Source organism: Amblyomma americanum, chromosome 6 (assembly GCF_052857255.1).
Source record: "Amblyomma americanum isolate KBUSLIRL-KWMA chromosome 6, ASM5285725v1, whole genome shotgun sequence".
Lineage (NCBI taxonomy): Eukaryota > Metazoa > Arthropoda > Arachnida > Ixodida > Ixodidae > Amblyomma > Amblyomma americanum.
In genome coordinates this window covers 40,482,268-40,500,595 of record NC_135502.1, presented here as the reverse complement: position 1 = coordinate 40,500,595, position 18,328 = coordinate 40,482,268, and the positions used below count along the sequence as shown (strand labels likewise).

Here is an 18,328-nt window from a genome sequence, read left to right as displayed (position 1 = left end):
TGTAGAAGAGTGGGGGATTGAGGGGGCTCGTTATGACATACATTAGAATGAATCCAGCAGTTAACGAAATCAAGGAAAACATAGGGGAATGTTTCTATTTTTTTCTTCACTCTCTTCGTGGTGTTGAGCAACGGGAAGATAGCATTGCAATTATATCTTTTTAATTCTTCATTATTAATTTTACTTCTACTGCGTAATAAATTATACTTTCGCCATAAAATATTTAAAATATTAATTTCAAATTGACAACGCCACGAATTCAATGAAAAAAAGATAGACACGTTCCCCTACGCTTTCCTTGGTTTCGATGACTGTGCGGTTCCATATAAATATACAGGGTTTTTCACCCGATACTTTACAGAATTTTTTAAAATAAGCTTTTTGAGTTAGAAAAGCGCTTTTCTTCGGTATAGCATTGCCAGCGGTGTAGTACATCGGAATATGGCTAAGACGTGCTAACTAGCAGGCTGGGTAACTAATTCTGAATAGTTAACTTTTTAGCTATTGCTGTTAGCCTCCTTAATTACTGACAGACGTGTACCACAGCGTAAATAATATCTATATCAGTTTTTAGAATTTCGAAAATGCGGTTACGCTAGATGCTGTGGCCCAACAAATTTTGGTGTTTTCGACGAGTTACGTGCACTGGAGAGGTTGCTTTGCCTGCAAGCTTCTCGAAAGCGCGTATATTTTGGCACGATGTACTTTCTGCGATTTTTCTTTCTGCGAGGATCCAAATTTAACATTCTGCGAAATCGCAGAAGCGATGCCACCTCGTGTGATAGGCGGATTTTTTCCAGAAAAATGTTAGCGTTTCTTGAAATCTGAGTACTATTGCCTTATGGTCGACACATTTTCCCATCTCCTATAAAAATTTCATTCAAAACAAAAATGGTCATAACACCTTGATTACCGTTCTTATATATAAGCACGCCCACATCTATATATACAAACACGCGTTAGAAATTCACCGGCAGATATGTATACGGCTGTTCTCTTTTTCTAGATTTATTACTCGCACGTTTTATGTTTCTTTACGCTTGTCACTTTATTTTGTCTTCTTGGCCTAGAAGTTCTTTCCTTTTCTTTAACTGATTGTTTTACGATCGGAAACTTAAGCATACTGCTTGAGGTCATTTCTCTGAAAACGCTCACTACTTGGACTAAATTATTTGTTTTCTGTTCCATTTGAAAGCCTAAAATGAGCAGTTCCTTGGTTGGAGTCCTGAATGCGATTGTTGATAGCCGCCCATAGTTGGCGCCGCGACTTGAACCAACAATGCGGCGCGTCTCGAAGGCTCTTCTAAATGTTCCTCGCGGTTTAGAAGCGGCCATTTTGGCCTCAGATCGGCACATGCCATACCGATGGCAAGGTCTTCAGTTACTTACGTCATGCGGTCATGTGACCGCAGCGGTGGCCTAGTCGCTTGAGCATCCGCCTCGCATGCGGGAGGTGCGGGGCTCGATCCCCAGTGCCGCCGGGTACCCACCGGTGATACAATGGGCACAAGCTTTCCCCTTGCGGCCCGGTGATTGGCTTATGAGAAGTGAAATGCTTGGGAAACGGGTATTTGACCCCACCTTGAGTAGAAGAAAAAACCTTGTGCCATGGCGCTCTCTGGCCACAGATGCCCTTGCGCCATAAAAATCCATGATCATCATCATCATCATCATCACTTACGTCATGCCTAAATTTAGGCATGCCATGGCAAACTTACCTTGCTGTGTTCGTAGTGGTGGAAGACGCTGTCATCCGGTTGCTGCTATACGTACAGTGGGACTCAGTACGTATGCTTTTTGCTATCGCTTAAAGCTTAAAACAGAGCACCGTTTGAGGTGGCCTTTATTGCTGACGAGAAGTAGCCGCCCACAGTCTGTTCCACGACTCAGACCGGCAGGGTTCCTTGGCCCTTCCACGGTATTTAATCTCCTATCTTGGCCTCATCTTAACATATCAGCGACGAATGGCATGACCTTCAGTGACCACACCACGTCATGCCTAAATTTAGGCATGCCATCGAAAACTAACCCCGCTGCCCCTGTATTGCTTGCCGCCGTGTTAGCGACACCAGTTACACATGTGCTGCACGTTGAAAGCTCAGAGGAGAGAGCTTAAAGGAAGTTCCGAGACTGAGTCTAATAAAAAAAATGCGTCTAACATTGAAATCATTTGTGCAGCACCCATTCGAAATAGTCACCCTTGCAGTCTATACACAGTTTCCAACGCTTCTTGAGGTCTTGGAAAGAGTTGGAAAACGCTGCTTCTGGCAGGGCTATCAGCTCCTTTGTCGTGGCTCCTTGAATGGTCTCCACGCTCCCCATCCAGCGACCTTTTAGCGCTCTCTGCACCAGAGGAAACAGGAAAAAATCGCATGAGGTGAAGTCAGGCGAGTATGGCGGATGGGGAAGTACAGTAATGCTGTGCTTGGCGATAAATTTTGTCACGCTGAGAGCAGCGTGCGGCCTTGCGTTATCGTGGAGAAGGCTCCATTGTCCAGGTGCCCATAAGTCAGGGCGACGGCGTCGAAGTGCATCACGCATGTGTTGGAGCACGCGGATATAAAACTCCTGATTCACCGTCTGCCCTTGTGGAACGAACTCGTGGTGTATGACACCTCTGGCATCGAAAAAAAAACTATCAGCATCGTCTTTGTTTTGGTCTTCTGTCGCCGCACCTTTCTCGACGCCAGAGAGCTTGTGGAGCGCCATTCGGCGTTCTGCCTCATTGTTTGAGGATCGTATAGAAAACACCATGTTTTGTCTTCAGCAATGATGCTGTCGACGAATGCAGCATCCTTCTCTGCCTCGGAGAGCAATCAGCGCTCAATGATGCCCGCGTGTCCTTCTGGTCCTGTGTGAGGAAGTGCGGCACAAGTCCGGCATTCAGCTTTCGTTTCCCCAAGTTCTCACGCAAAATTTGGTGGCATGTTGTCTTACTACTGTCGAGACCATCTGATAGCATGCGGACTGTAATGGTGCGTTCTTGCTGTACGATGTCTCTGATCCGAGCCACTTTGTTTTCATCCCGTGAGGTTGAAGGGCGCCGCTCTGCCTTGTGTCGCCTTCCACGGATGTTCTCCCCGAAACGAACCTCTTGTGCCACTCGAAAACTCACGCCTGCGATAATGTCTCGTTGCCGTAAGCGCCACGAAGGAGCTCATACGTCTGTGTGGCTGTCTTGCCAAGCTTCGCACAGAATTTTATGTTTACACGCTATTCGAGGTGGACGTCCATCTCTCCACATTCACTCACAGTAGAATGCGCGGACGACTAGTGACAACGTATTTTTCTACATGCAGTGCCATCTAGCGGTTGACAGAGCAATTAACATAAATAGCACAGATTGGCCCGAAAAGATGTCGCTACACATACGCACCAACATTTTTTTTTTGGGGGGGGGAATCATTTCTAGAGAAGAAAATAAATCAGTCTCGAAACTTTACGGACAACGGTTGTATGTTGGCAGTGGTCCTCGATGACCGCTGCGACTCGAAGCTGTAGAATAGTGTGCCATGTCTCCAAGGCTGTCTTGCACGGGCACCATGTCAAGTGCCCCGGTGGACGTGCCCTGGCCTCGCACTGACCGTACCGACATCTTATTTACCTCCCGCGCAAAGCGGAGAGAGGCGCGCCTTGTACTCGGTCGGCCTTGTTCATCGCTCACACCTCGGTTCCCCTCGGGAAAGCAATCCAAGTGCTGCTGCTCAGAGATGATGACGGGTTTCGCGGACGGAAAGCTCTCCCCCTCTTTGCACGCCCTTCCTCGGTCTGTATGCTTTTATAAAGAAAGCAATGACCATCGGGAGAGGGGACAGAAAGTAAAGACTCTAAATAAAGCCCCGCTACGCTTCTTGGCGCCTCCGAGGGCTATTATACGCGACGCGGACGACCACCACCGGGCAAAACGCGCGCGCGGGGTGCAGTCATCCGGCGAAGATTTGTTTCCTCCGTTACCCCGCGGACAATGGCTGCGCCGTAGAGCGCTGCCGCTAAATAGGTGCGTGAGTTTGCGACCAAGCCGTGTGAAGAAGTCCCGTGCTGAAAGAGGAAAAGCGGCCTGAAAAGGAAACAATCTGCACATAACGCTGCGAACAGAACGTCGAGTCGCTGCCCGTGGCCACCGAAGCGTGGTCGATAATTAGATTTGGACGCCGGCGGGTGACGAAAGGAAGGAGGGGGCGGGTGTGGGGGGAGGTGTCGGTGGGTGGGTGGGTGGAGGTCTCGACGGGCGCTCGTGCGCGCTCCTCGTCCGTTACAACGCGCGTTTGCGGAAGTGATCGCTCAAAGTCGCGCGCGGCCGGATACGGTTCCGGAACGCGTCCCGCCTACCTCGCGATCACGCATGCTGCGGCGTTCGTCCTCGCTGGGCGCATGGCTCGGCCATCGGTGACCACCACGTGGACGCCCGATTTTTTTTTTTTTTGGAACAGAACGCGCTTGAAATCTTCGCCTGTATACTGTCGGTGACGTCTCATTCGCTGCCGTGTTTCTTGCCCATCAATTAAAGCTTCGCTCTGGGAGGGCCCTCTCGTTCCAGTGTGAGAATGCTTCGCTGGTCTCACGTAACAATTCTTTTCGCGCACTTATATATCAGCTGCTATCGACTGCTCCGGGGCGTTCTGCAAACTGCAAGCTGGCATTGGTTTTCTGTTCCTGCAGGAAAACCATTTTGCGCAGCAGGGCCTTGTTAAGGCAACTGAGTTGTGCAGTCCACTCGTGAAAGCCGTAACATCGCTTTTAGTATGGTCCTTTTCTTCCTCCTGATCTTCTTACCGTTCTCGGTACACTCATAAGTGAAAGGAGTGAAAAAGATAGTAATCTGTCCTCTACTGCACTCCCTTTTATGAAAGGGAGTGTGCTGGAGGGCAGCTTACTCTTTTTTTACTCTCATAATGTGTAGTTTTAACTTGCTGCGGACATCACTAGTGCTGGCCAGGCCGACATCTATCAATTGGTATATTTTTTCTCTCCGTTTATCTTATGCGGTAGCAAATGCATCTATTAAACGAGCGATATCAAAACACGCAGAACCATTGCTTCTAGAGCACACGATGACCGCTTTCCCTCTTTTGTTATTGTTTTTTGCAGGAGTGCGCCTATGCTCACAACTGGGTAAGACAGCGGGTCACCCGTGGATTATTTATTCGTCTACAGGAAGCTTCCGCGAGTCCTCTCGTCAGCGTGCGCACGCGGACTTCGTGCTTCTGTGCGTATACGGTGGTTGCAGCCATCCTTTCGATCGCCACCCGCAGCCATACAAGCTTTGCCAAAGACATCGCCTCAAGGTGAGCCGGAGCCCACGAAGTTTTGTTGAATGGGTATGCGCTATAAGAAAATGAAAGAAACGCCTCTATTCATTTTCTCCCCGCTCCTATGGCACCCTCACCTAAGACATGTCCCTGCAAGCTGTTGAAAATTGTCTAACTTGAATCACACAGAAATAGCTTCTTTGCAGCCGGTGCTAGTCAGTAAAGATGATCAGTTTCCCGTCGGCCAAACATTACCAATGCTTGTTTACAAGTGTGATGCTCACTCAGTGCGCTCAATAAAAGTTGTAGTAAAGGATAGAGCTAGATCCAACAGGCCTGCTAAGCTCATCCTGTTCGGCTTTCTTGTAAAGTTGTACTGCTCTAAAGCACTTCCTTCGTATTGGTCCTGACTACAATGAACGTCAAATTACATGCGAAGAGAGCCGCCGCGGTGGCTGAGAGGTCATGGCGCTCGGCTGCCGGCCCGAAAGACGCGGGTTCGATCCCGGCCGCGGCGGTCGAATTTCGATGGAGGCGAAATTCTAGAGGCCCGTGTGCTGTGCGATGTCAGTGCACGTAAAAGAACCCCGGGTGGTCGAAATTTCCGGAGCCCTTCACTACGGCGTCCCTCATAGCCTGAGTCGCTTTGGGACGTTAAATCCCCCGTAAACCATAAAAAAAAAACATGCGAAGAGGACAATTAAAATACGACACATACGAGTCGTAAACTCAGCAGCGACTGCAGGTGTACATCTTTCATTCGTTTGACTCGACATAACTTTCACGTTCCAGTGTGCTATAGCTCTGTATTTGGACGCTAATTTTCGACTCATGCGAGCCACTTCTAGGTGGCCTAGTTTACTGGCTCGGTTCCGTGCTAATCTTACTCTAGTAAGGCCTCATTGTAATCGTTTTCACATCTCTTTCCTTGTGTCGCGATCTGTGCCACGGGTATAGAACGCATTCATTTCGTGAAAGGTTGCCTCCCTGTTCGTAACTTCGTTCGTATCCGTCATCATCACTGTCATCATTATCCAGCAGCGCCGCCAGCGCTACCGTGCGCTTGGCACGAAGATTACCTTAAGTATCGCGTCATCTTGCTCGAGCTACGGTGCTCTGCACGGTTAGGCCTAAGCTGCCATCTCGATCCTGAAGTATATTGCTGTGGTGCCGGACTGAGCGTGCACTGCAATTGGGTTAGCGCGCGATACAGGATAGGAAAAAAACTGATTTTAGTGCGCACTGATCCTGGGTGAGGTTTGTCGTTGCCTGACGCCACACGTGATATAATCTGGTCAACCCAAGGGAGGCTAGATCACTCGACTAGGCCACACTGACTACAGACCGAAAGGAGTGTAATGACACGTGAACTGGACTGTGGCAAATAAAATAGAAAATAGAATATAATACTTGATGCTTCCAAGAAACATATACCTCAACTATAACAGGCTTGTTCTTAGCAATGCAATGTGCGTTTCCGGTGCTGGCACCAGAACGGTGCCTTTTTCACGCTTCGCTGCAACGCACGCTAAAAAAGCGCACCACAGCCCCGGCGGCGTGCTTCTTCCCGTCCGTGCTTGACGTTTTTATCGATGCTTTATTTTCTTTATTTTATCTGTGACATGAATTTTGAACAACTTTATGTGTAGATCTAGCACGCCTGTACATTAAGGCACTGATTAATGCCTAAAAAGAAAAGAAGGTGATGAATGTGCGAGCGCTTTAAAAGTGGTGCGCCCTCATCTTCCCAAGCCACCTGTAACGACGATGTAGGTGTCGAATCCTACCGTCGGAGATCTGAAGGTGTGGATTTTAAATCTAGCATCCAAAACGGCCTGTGATGGCATTAATCTTTTATCTGGAAAACATGAGTCAGACTCCAAATCACCATCTTCTGCGATTAAAATTAAACAGTAAATAATGGCAAACTTCCTGATAACGTGCTGTGACGGCATACATTCACATGACTGGCCTCATCTAGAGGGTTGGCAGTCGGGTCATTCTCCTATACTATAGCTGCTCTATTAGCGCTTCCCCAAAGGCATGCCAGGACGCCGCGGTGGCTCAGTGGTTATGGCGCTCGGCTGCTGACCCGAAAGACGAGGGTTCGATCCCGGCCGCGTGGGTCGAATTTCGATGGAGGCGAAATTTTAGAGACCCGCGTACTGTGCAATGTCAGTGCAAGTTAAAGAACTTCAGGTGCTCCAAATTTCCGGAGCCCTTCACTAGGGCGTCCCTCATAGCCTGAGTCGATTTGGGACGTTAAACGCCTATAAACCATTAACCAAGCGCCTGTCAGGGAAGGTTCGATTGATTACATGCTCTGTTGAAAGGCTTGGGCTTGTTTTTTTAACAGAGCAGTGCCCAAGTGTTATGGGTGCGTGTTTTCATCCTTCCATCTGAGAAAAAAAGATAATCTCTTTTTAACTCTGCCTGTTTTACGTATCTGAAGCTGCCGCTTTGAAAGCTTTCTTTGGCTCCCATCGCGAGCCTTTACGACTGTCCGCCGTCTATGTTTCGCTGTTCGGAGTCATCGACGAAGACGTCCGCCAGTTCTGCTAACAGAGCCCCGGCCGAGCTTAAACCGCGTTTACGGCTTCCCATGATTTATGTCTGGCGTATCCCCATCTGCTTTGAAACCAACTACTTACGTAAGGAAGAGAGAGTTTGCCCTGCACGTTGCTTGGGATGATGCAAAACTGGCAGCCTGTTAGAGGTCATCGAGCGGAGTTCGACGGTATATAGGTAAAGTTTTAATCTGCTTTCTTCAGTCGCCCTTCAATAGCTTTCCGGAACGGACTGAAAAATGTGTCGTAATGTCTTAGCACGCTCTTTGTAACTAAGTATGACTGCGCTTCAGGAGTGGGTTGCGCTTATTTGTGAATGGCGTAATTTTTGTGCCGGCGGACTGTGTTGCACATGCGGGAACAATATCGCAGTTCCGGTGACGCATTCTGAAATCATGACGCATGTCCTGTGTCCGTTGTTTCCGCCGACTAATGCAAGACAGCTTTTAGACTAAAATGTAATCTCATTGGGGTGTATTTCAAAACTTTACTATATATAAGCGCGAGGCGAGAAATTCCCGCTCTTTGAAGTGAGCGAGTACATATGTAATAGGCGCTATGTTTTATGCTGCCCCGACTCCTGAGAATTACTTCTCTTTGACCAGAACAGTGAGAATACAGTGTGCCAATGTTCTTCAGGAGCTACATAACTCTAGAAGGCATGCTGAGAGAGTTTCTGTGGACAGAAAGATTTGCCTCTTGGCTAGAGTACAGATGTTCCTATTGTGTTTGCAAAGTTGAATTTGGGATGAGATGTAAATGATTTCGTTGAGTGTTACCATTGACATGTTCGCATTGCCAGTTGGGGAAGAATTAAATAGCCGTTTACTTGTCATTAACGCTGAACATGGTTCTTTTTAAGTTTACTATCACGCTGTGGCAGCTCAGCATATGATTAACTTCTCCTCAGGTCTGTCGAAGCTCATGGTCTTAAAACGTGTACAGTCCGAGAATGATCTCCAATTTTACAACTGTCAGTGGCAAAGAAAAGGAAAAGACCGCGGCATCCGCTTTTTTTGTCACCTCTTTAAGTGAGCTTACCCAATCGCAGAGCGAACCGAACTCAGCAGCGAAGGAGGGTTTGCTCATCAAAGTGAAAAAAATTATAGAGGGCACTTGAGACTACTTAGGTGCTTTCAGTGCGAAAACATTGCGTTTATTTTTATTTCATTTGTTATTCTTTTAATTTAATTCCTTTCTCTTCCTTTCTAGTGGCACACTTACTCATAAGCATACAGTCGTAAGGCAACACATATACTAGGTCCACCTTTCCGCCATGAACCGACGCAGCTTTCTGGCCTATGTGTTGCGTGGTCAGCACGCGATCGGAAATTGCTGGGTTGAATTGTCCGCATCCTCGAAAGGAACTTTATTTTTTCTTTCATGACACAGTGACGTCATCTTGGATTTTTGGGACCACTGCTGTTGGTCAACGACGACGCGGGGTATTGTTGCCGATGAACCATGTAATATTTCGCATTAAAAGCTTGACCTGAGTGAAACAGACGTTGACGAATGGGGCGCACACGCAGGGGTTATAAGCACAATGAATACTGATCTCCTCTTTGTATCATATCCATTCCATGGTTGCTATACTTTTCCCGTCCGAAATACATTAAGCTATAACTGATTCATCCGATAACACTGGCGCAATTGAATGGACACGTTCTATAGAAGATCTACATGCCGCTGCTGATATGAGGGAGAGAGAGAGAGAGATAGGTAAGAATTCAAACATAGCGTTCGTAATAGTCGAGCAGAAAAAAAACTCGACAAATTGCATGCATGCATGTATTCTTGAATGATTGATTGATTGATTGATTGATTGATTCCTTTTAATCCCATCACGGTGGCTGTGTGGCCTAGTTATTGGGAGGGGGAGTTAGGCAGGAAAGTTCACATTGCGTGGTCGTCGCTGGTGGCGCGCGCAAAAGCCCACAAGGACAGAATGGTGTGCTTGGCGCAAGTGAAGTTCCTGGGCATTATCTAGACCTGTAAGCTGCGAACATCCGGGGTGAGGTGCTGGACGCGGATTTGCTGCATCTCGACTGCATCGAGCTGGCGCCTGTGTTGCGATTTTATACAACTGATCTATAAGCACGGAATGTGATCTCTCCGTGTCCGTCTATCTCTCTTTTATCAAGGTTTCCGTTTGTTCAGTCGTACAGCGCTACTTTTGTCGAATCATACCTCCACGAAGTGCGTTTATCGAAGTGCGTTTAGCACACGGGCCTAATGATAAACAGTTTCTTCCGTTAGCCTTAATATATTAGTTTCAAGGAGTAGAACTTATTCGGAGCATGCATGGAACCACGCCGCAGTCATTATTCCGCGCCAGAATGCACATTTCTGACCTGGCACGTGTAGCCAATCATAGCCTAATACAAAGTGTTCATCTGTCTGGCATTCCACGCTGAATGACGGCGCTCTTTAAGAAACATGCACAGGCTGTGGTGCTTCTTTTCCCTCTAGGTAGTGTTCAGAAACTAATGGCACGGCCCACCTATGTTCACCCGAGCAAAGTTGCTTGTAGAAGCAGGAGAGCAGCACTTGAACGGTGGAATTTTCAGTCATGACTCACGAGTCATAGTATATACGACACCGTCACCACAGCTAAGCGAAAACGGAGCGACGTAGACCGAGGTGTTGTTACGTCATGGTCCAGAAGACGGACGTCGCGCGCATCGGGCTTGGCCCAACCGAGAGGGCGCACCATTGTGCACTGCCGGCCAGTGCGCATATATCAGTGTATACGCGCGCGTCAGACAGGGAAATAAGAAATAGAAGAGCCTGGGAATGGGGGGACGTGCGACTTGGCGGACTCGCACACACAGCACGTAGTACATACAGCGGACTCGCCGCCGCTCCAAGAGCCGAAGAGAAGCCGCCGCCGCGCCCGTGGTCGTCGCGTCGGCGCGGGAGATTTACCACCCGCCTCGGCACGGAGCGCGCGCCCGAGCCTCGCGGTCCACACAAACGAACGTAACTCATCGAGCGGCGCCGGAGACAATGCGTGCTCCGCGAGACGCGCGGCCAGGAAAGAGAAAAGTAAAGAGAAAGAAAGAAAAGGAAGGAAAGTAAAAAGTAAGCAGCAGCAAACGGCGTATGTGCAGGCCGCGAAGCCTTCTTCAGCGGACGCACGCACGTGTTGGGCGAGTAGCCTCGGGCCTTGCAGCAGCTGTAGAGGCCCGAGGCAGAGCGGCCTCCGGAGGACGCTATAGCGGGGGCCTCTGTGGGCCGTGCCGGCGGAGGGCATAGACGCGCCTGTATACGAGCTATTATGCAGTCAGCGGCAGATATACTGTCGGCCCCGAATGCCACCCTATATGCACCGATAGAATGGTCGGCCGATTCTATCTACGTTCGCTCGGTAGGAGGGGGAGGTGAGCTGTGCTGCGTTGCCAGGAGAAAGAGGTGTGCGCTGCGCGGCACGGATGTGAGTTAGTGTGACGCCTTCTTCGGAAAGCCTAGCTGGCCGGTCACGGGGCCCTCTGCCAAGAGACCCCCTCCGCGATGGAAATACGGCTCCGGTATTGTCTTGCCCGTCGTCCCGTGCTTTTCTTCTTTTTTTTTTCGTTCTCGCTTCTTCGTGGAGATGTAATAAGGCGAGAATCCCCCCAAAACATGAGCGCATATAAGCCGAAATCGATGGCTGCAACAAGAATATCCGCGCTGTGCCTGCATGCATACTGAGGCTGCGCGGATGGTCGGCTTCGCTACGCCGCAGATTTGTTTATGCGATATGCCAGTCATGCATGTTTGTGCTTGCACGTTTTAGTGATCGTTTCCTCGCAAACAAGACACCGCAGTGGTCAGATTAATTGTGACGCGCGCCTTTGTTTCCTCCTCGAAACATTCTTGTTGTCATCTTCAATCACTGGGCGAATGAAAGAAAGGCGGCTTGTGCGAGCTTGGTTGCGGTACCCCGTATTGAAGCGTGGTAACTGGCGAACAAGGATTGATGCAAAATGCACGGCGAAAGAATTAATTTCCCTGTTGTGGATCTGCAGACTGAAGAGATGTCCTTGCATTGCCAGCAGGTTTCTCCAACTCACTTCTCGTTGATTATGTGCGTTTTGCCGTTTAATATGACTGAGTGTGTCGCACGTGATTGTACTGAAGGACAGCGAGGAGAGTGTCGTCGTGTGCTTTTAAAGATGTGATGTCACTATTACTTTTATTACGCCACTATGACCTCAATATTAATGCTAGCATTTGCTGTCTATTTTTCACGCTTCTTGCCTTGCGGTGGAGTCATTTGCCTTATATGTATACTGGCTCGACGTACGCTGGAAAGCACCGTCATATCCTGTTTTATATAGCATTGCTTTACGAAAAATAGCAACATATAAAAAATACCGAAAAACGTAATACAGATATCGCCATAAAAGGGCGATTTCGCATGTAACCTGCGCACGTTCGACACCGATTTTTTATGTGCGCTGATGCCGGAGGCTATACTGCTCCGCCATTCAGTTCAAAAATGACAGCAGCTAGTCATTCTCGGTGTGGTCGGTCGTCACGAATTTTAATCGAGTGGCGGCAAAAAAAAATTCTTAAATTCTTATTTCTCGTAGCTTCCGGACAGACGTTAACATACCCGGAAAGTGTCAGCGAACCAATTTTTACTGATCACAGTAGTAGGACGAAGTTGTACCTAGTGTGCCTTCAGTAGCTCCGCTGACAAGGGCGAATGCCCTGTGCCAAAGTTGAGGACAAGTAAGCTTTCTTGTTGGTATTTCTGAGCATTTTTTGCTGGTATAAAATTATTTAAAAAAACTTAACATGTGTAGACTCATAACACGTCAAGAGGCCAGGACCAAGTTCTCCTTTGTTTATGGCTTATGGGGGTTTAACGTCCCAAAACGACTGAGGCTATGAGGGACGCTATAGTGAAGGGCTCCGGAAATTTCGACTACGTGGGGTTTTTTAACGGACACTGACATCGCACAGTACACGGGCCCCTAGAATTTCGCCTCCATCGAAATTCGACCGTCGCTGCCGGAATCGAACCCGCTTCTAAGTTCTCCTTTGTATTCTTTCTTTATTCAATACTGCAAACCTTGTACATGTCCAAGCAGTGTGGGCAAAAAATAAAGAAAGCTATACTAAGTTGATTAAATATTCAACTATCAAAGTGCGCCGAGAGGCAATAAGGAATTATTCCTATCGGCTACAGTGCGAAGAAAAAAATGAAAATTTGAGTAGATCTGTACGTGCAAAATACGGCGTCAGAGAATTTGGATAACGGGGGCGAGTGTGCCTCGACATTAAAGGAGACAGGTAGGGTGATGGATTAACTGCTAGATCCCGATTGCACCCTGTTCCATCTCAAATGCGAATGGTGCGGTGATGCCCATTTGGCCATTTTCCCCAACAGTTTCACCCCGAAGAAAGTCGAGCACCACGCCGGGGAATGCTTGTACCCATTGAAACACCAGTGGGTACCCGGCGGCACTGCGGACTGAACCCCGCACCTCCCGCATGCGAGGCGGATGCTGTAGCCGCATACTTGCAGATTTTATGGCATGCTTTGTCGTCGTGTGGGTCGCATCTATAGTGTCCTCAAATTTGTCGTCTGGCTTGGGCTTCTTTTCTGTTGGTCCGAAAATGCTACGATGATGGTATAGAATCGTTCTGCAAGCAAAATATTTTTCAATAAAAAATGCAAAAATAAGGTTGAGAGAGAGAGAGCAACAGAAGAGCGGAAAGGGAGGGAGGTTAACCAGGCGATGCCCAGTAGGAGGGGAACACAGGAAAAAAAAAGGAATAAAGAGCGGCAACGAAATTAGTTTTCCACGTGTCCATGTGTCCATCGGCCACTGTGACAAGGAGACAGAGGGCACACACTTAAAGCTAAGAGTTTATACTTGGGAACTCAGCCCCTAGTCCTTTAAGAATTTCAGGAGCGCCTTCACCGTTGTCCTTTGTGAAATAACGGTCGAGGTATCTTGAGAGTTTAAGGCCTTCGAACTTCGGCTAGCATATATATGTCTAACCAACAAAGCGTAAATAGCAGTTACGCTATTCATATAAGAAATGCTTGCTGTCGCACCTCAGGATACGGACCGCCGCGGTGGCTCAGCGGTTACGGCGCTCGGCTGCTGACACGAAAGACGCCCTTGACTACGGCGTCCCTCATAGCCTGGGTCTCTTTGGGACGCTAATCCCCCTAAGACCATAAAGAAACACCTCAATATACAACTGGGCGACTGAAAATGGAAAGTAGTAAATAACTATAGGCAATAGTTCCAACTTAAATTACATCTTAAGCCATATAAAGCTCTGAATGAATCACCCTAGTGCATCAAAGCCAGAGGGCTTTAAAGTTTTCCTTTTTTTTCTCTTCTGTGAGTGTCTGGACAAAGTACATGCAGCAACGGGTGAACGCTGCCGAACTACGGGCACAAACGACACCGTCATGCCCCAAAGCGATTCAGCGGCGCGACGAATGATCGGCCGTTTTTCACGCGAACTCCCGATACCGTGCAAGAGACGCCTTCCTCTTCCATCAAAAGGGGTTTCTTCTCCCTGAAAGGGAACCCGAACGCTCCGCACCCGCCTTGCATACGCCTTTGACGCAGTGCCGGGCGGTATCTTGTTTCGCCACTGTACACACACCATTATGTGCATGCTGTGAACAGCTTGGCCGCTCCCGCTCAGCTCCTTACTTTTCTTCCTTTCGAGCCCCGTGGGCTTTTCCCGGCGAGGAAGCCGAAAGCGCTCCGGGCCTTTCGCGGAGCCTCCATTCACCGAGGAGCTGCGGCTCCCGGGCGGAAAAGTTTCCCGCAAACTGAGTTTTATCTGCGGGTGCCCAAGTTTCGCGCAATGTGCGTTTGCCTCGGCGTATGCGATGTATATATACTATACGGCGCAGCCTGAATCTGAGGCGAGCCCTGTTCTTTATATATGCGCTTTTAACTTTCCCGTTGTAGTTCACTGCCGGGTGATCACAATGCGAGTAGAAAAAAAAAAGCATGTGGCGATGTACTGGGTGGGGCACTGTCGTTATGACACTCTATTTGCCGCGTTGCACTGCATTGTTGCACTATACTGAAAAAGAGCATGACGCAAGAATGAAACGAACTGAAATGATACGGCCAGAGGAGAGCAGTTCTAAAGTCCTGTCACATGTGCATTTGTGTTGTGTAATGAGTCCCAAAATAGGGTATGCGGTGCCGAATAAAACTCGCCAGTCATTGTCGAAACAGAGCTAAAACCAAATGTACACTCTTGTCGAAGCGGCTATGAACGAACCTCGAGGTGCAAACTAGTGGTAGCTAAAGAGGATATGCGTGGAATACTCTTTGTACCTGTCCCTAACGCAAATTTATAGTAATCTTGTAGTTCTGCGTTAACGATTAGCAGCATACGTGTTGCAGCTGTATGCGTGCGTGGAAAAAAATAACGGAAGCGGCTTTCAGTTGTAATAATTAATGACCGATCATATCCACAACACCGGACAGTTCTGCTGGCCATGCAGACCCTCATCGCTGTACACCGCTTTGGTAGAACGACGTCCGACGGCTTAAAGGTTCATCATATCACGGCTTCTCTGAAAAGACCTCCTACACGACTTACTTCCCAGCTCGCCACGCCTGCGTTCAGCTCCACATTGATGTGTCCATTGTCCGTCACACTGGCCGCTTTGGCTCCACAATAGTGGTCAACTCTGTGGGCGTGCTGGCCTGCCCACTCGCTTTGCAGCAGGGGCAGCAACGGCGATCTATGTCCACCACTGACGGCGCAAAGCAGGGGGGAAGAAGCAGTGCAGGCCATCCGGCCGCTTCCTAATGGACAGGGCCATGCAGGCGTGAAGCCCCGTGGCATACGAGCGTGTATGTCTGGGCGGGGGTACTGGAGTCAGACTGGCGGAAAAACAGCCGGCTGCGCACGCTGCCCCCACATTGAGAGTGTGCGGGCAGCGAGCAAATGGTTTTTCTTCGGACAGCGGGGTCTCCGGGCTGGCGGAAGCGTCCGACCGGAGCGGCCGAGGAGGGGGGTCGCTGACGGAGGGAGGACGCGTGGTGTTGTTGCCCGGTCTTTTCGGGGCTGTCCTGTGCTGGACGGGCCTTTGTGACCGACCAATCTTCTCGTCGTGTGACTCCCCCAGGAGAGGGAGGCACCGCCCGCTGGGCCCCGCTTCAACCCCACTTCCGCTGGGTAAACGACGGCTGTAGAGGATGTGTCCCAGGAGGAACGCGTCGCCTCCGTCCGCCCCGCGCTCTGGCCTCACGAACGGGCAGTGAAATACAAACCACCGAGAGGTTTATACCTCTGGCTCTTGCAGCTTGGCTCAGTGGCGGTAATTTGGTGGGTGGTGGTTTGCCTATGGTTTCCTATGGTTACTCATGATTCTAAACCTCGGGGAGGACATTGCTAGGGGAGTGCTGAACATTTGGGCAAAGAGTTCTTTGCGCGGCCTACAAAATTACCGCCTATAGTTTGTTTAAACGTACTAAGTGCCGCGTTTATCGTGGATTTTATTAACGCTCTTCGGGGCGTTTCACTTTAAGTGCAGAAAAGCAAAACAGCGAGCTCAAAGCCAGTTGGCAACGCGACTGCGATAACAAATATAAATCACCGCCCTTCCGGTCGTTTAAATATGAAGGAACGCTCAGAGCGTAATTTGACAGCGCTACGGAACGACCCCCTCACGTTTTTGATTGCTTGCGTAGTGTGTACCTTCCATGAAGGTGTCTCCGAGGCGCATTACTCTAGAGCTCGTCACCGAGTATATAGTACACCGCTGCGGCTCTGAGCGAACAGCAGAACAATGTCGGATTATCTTGGCAGGCTCGCTGCATGCTTGTGTATGACCGGAAGCTTCCATCATGCACGCTATGCCAAGGCCAGCGCCGAGAATACCAGCGAACGTGAAAGCGGTCTTGAACGTAAGGAAAAAAAAAATTAAACGTTCCTAATATGCTAACAGCAAAAATAAATGACTTAACTTTTCGTTGTTAGCTTTAGCGTTTTTTTTTTTTGCCTCGTTTCTTTCTCATTTATTACCATTTTTCACACTGCGCGACCAAAGTCGCGTCTTGACTGACACCTGTAGCTTCCCCGGCTAAACCGTCGCCCGGCAGCGCACTTGCATCTGTGTATGTTAAAGTATAGCTCTAAGGATATCCGAACATCGTATTGTAAAGACACCGATATTGTACAACACATTGTATACGGCTTCATTTTTTCTCTGTAACACTGTGAACTAAGTCTACGCGGCGAACTTAGTTGCAATGTTGCATCTTCGAAAGTAAGAACCTTTGCCGCTTCATTACCCGCTTCACGCCCATGCACTGTGAAGCGCTCTCATTGTTTGAACAAGCAGCTAGGTTGCTTTCTCATTAGAGCGAAATTAAGGGCTTCTGACGACTGAGCAACGGAATGCTGGTGACGTCATGCTAAAACCCTCTCGTGATGCAACTTCTTTGGCCCGGTGGCACGGGTGATCGCTAATCTGCAACGTCGGATTCGCCTCCGTGCCTCGTCAAGCGTTGCACCAAAATTCCGTCGCTCAGTCTTTCCATAATAGCTTCTACCGCGAGCAGCTGTCGGTTTGCTTACAACAGTTGCTTGTAAAACTTGTTTCTCCACTGCGTGAGAGTGAAAAAATTATAAATCACCCGGTTTTTTTTTTATTATGAATGGTTAACCCGATCGGTTTCTGCTTCGACGAGCTTCACGCTCCCCTCAGTGACGTCAGCAACGCTGCAGACAAGCAAATCCGACAAGCCACAGGGCGACGCAAGCCACTATTCGTGCTGGGCACGTGTCACTGGTATATATGGAAACGTGAAATGGAAAGGATGAAAAGCGCGGATGTTCAAGTCGGATTACCCAACCCCGCAGGGTCCTTTTCTCGCGCGCGAAGCATCGCACGCTCAGGGCACGCGACAGACGCGGCGGGTCGCGTGGCGGAAGAAGGGTGACCGCTTGAGCGGCGCTTCGCTGGCGCCTACATGCAGAGACGGACGGAAGCAGCAGCTATACAGCAGCTATAACGCCGGCTGCCAGCGAGCTCTGTATACTTTCCATTTCCGCCAGACTCCCTTTCCGGGTCTTTGTCGCCGCCGAGGTCAGCGGGATACGGAGGAGAGGGGGGGGACCCGCACCTCACTGCGACCCCCGCTTCTTCTTACCTGCGCCGAAAGGGAAACCCGGGGAAACCGCACCCGCCCTGCTGCCCCCGTGAGGGGCGCGATGTAGGTCGCGGTTCCTCGCCTCCTCCTGCGCGGCGGCGTCTCTGAGGAACTGGAGACTGCGCTTCCGACTCGCGAGGGGCGCGAACGCATCCCGCGCGCCAGGCGGCGTATTTTTGAGGCTGGCGGTGGCGGCGAGTTGCGCGGGCTTTCTTGTTGGGTGCGGAGCTCCCGTCTACCGAAACTCAGTTCGCTAACTATTCGTTGATTCTTGCCGATATCGAACTATCCGCACAGAAAAGTGCTGAGCGCTTCTTCCCCTGAGCGCCTGGTTTTTGTAAGATATTTATTTATTTATTTATTTAATTGT

The 18,328-nt window shown here is 49.3% G+C and overlaps 1 protein-coding gene across 1 annotated transcript in view; it reads left to right on the top strand.

The window, feature by feature from the left end:
* LOC144136660 (uncharacterized) overlaps nucleotides 1-18,328 on the top strand; it is a 227,895-nt gene that overhangs the window by 121,192 nt on the left and 88,375 nt on the right. The window contains exon 3 of the transcript XR_013315655.1: nucleotides 5,089-5,285. The gene's annotated coding sequence lies outside the window, so the exon portion shown is untranslated. The remainder of the gene's footprint in view (nucleotides 1-5,088; nucleotides 5,286-18,328) is intronic.